The sequence below is a fragment of the Pteropus vampyrus genome, unplaced genomic scaffold (genome assembly GCF_000151845.1).
Source record: "Pteropus vampyrus isolate Shadow unplaced genomic scaffold, Pvam_2.0 Scaffold152, whole genome shotgun sequence".
Classification (NCBI taxonomy): Eukaryota; Metazoa; Chordata; class Mammalia; order Chiroptera; family Pteropodidae; genus Pteropus; species Pteropus vampyrus.
Window position 1 is genome coordinate 1 of NW_011888933.1, and position 1325 is coordinate 1325.

Sequence of the window (1325 nt, forward strand, 5' to 3'; positions counted from 1 at the left end):
GCTGATCTCAAGAGACATCATCCGTGATAAATAGACATCTGCCCACATCCTGGATGCCTATTATAACTAATCTGGTTTTAAATCTCCTCAAGATAAAATGTAACCTGGAAAGGGAAGAAACACCAATCATGTTTTTATATGCTTTCTTCTAGAAAAAGAAATAAAATGCAAAGATAAGATTAACACAGTGGGGGGAATAATCTTTGAATCCAATAGATCAGTAAGCAAATAAGTTCTAGTAAATAGAGAAAATAAATAAGATAATTAAGATAATAAATAAATAAATAAATAAATAAATAAATGAGATGATTTCATAGTAAGTGCAATAAAATAAAGTAAACATTTAAAGTAAGAAAGTGGGGAAACATTTGATTTGAGACTTAAAAGTAATTATTATCAAACATAAAGTATTAATTTGTAAACTAGCATCATGTCCGTACTTGTTTTTCTTTGCATAAACTGGTAAGATAGTGAATAAAGTAGTTTTTAAATGGAAACAGATATGTGTATTCTTGTTCAACTTAGAAAACCTAAACATTTTTTTTGGTGTTGTTGGTCTTAAACATTATTTTGTAATGCAATCATTACAACAAGATAGAGCAGAGGGAAGAGAAAATACTTTGATGCCATTCTTAGAAGAATACACCTTTGATTTGCTCTTGGGTAGAAGTTTGTATTATTGCCAGCTTGAGTTCTTGCTCGTAGGCTTTAAATACATGCAAAACAGGTTAAAATAAATTTTTATTAGATATTACTATATTTGCAGCTTTCGCCTCCCTCACACTACCAGGAAACAGTATAGGATTAGATAGAAAAACCCTCATCCCTCAGTCCCTTTCTCTACCTTTCCCAGTCTTAGAAGAAACTAGATGTTAGGAATACAACATCTATAGGATGAAAAGTAAATTCGCATAGTAGGAAAAGCCTGCTTTGTAGTGGTAGACAGACCTGGGTTTGAATGATAACTCTACCATTTAGGAGCCTTTGGACCTTGGGCAATTTATTTAACTTTCTGGGATTCTTTCAGGTGCAAACGACAAAAGAAACCCAGTTCACAGCATCCTAAGCAAAAATTTGAGTGTGCTGCCTTAAAAGGATTGTAGAGTAGCCTATATAATCTAAAGAACCGTGTGAACTAGGGTCTCAAGGGCCTGATTCTAGAGCTTAAACCTGCCAGCACTTACACCATATACACTTATTTTTACTTTTCTTTGCAAATTGGCCTAATGGATACTTCAGAGAAATTTCATTGCAGGGCCTATAAAAATGACTGTGGGCTGTTCCAGGCCCATATCCTTCAAAGCAATGTCATTATAAGGAGAGAG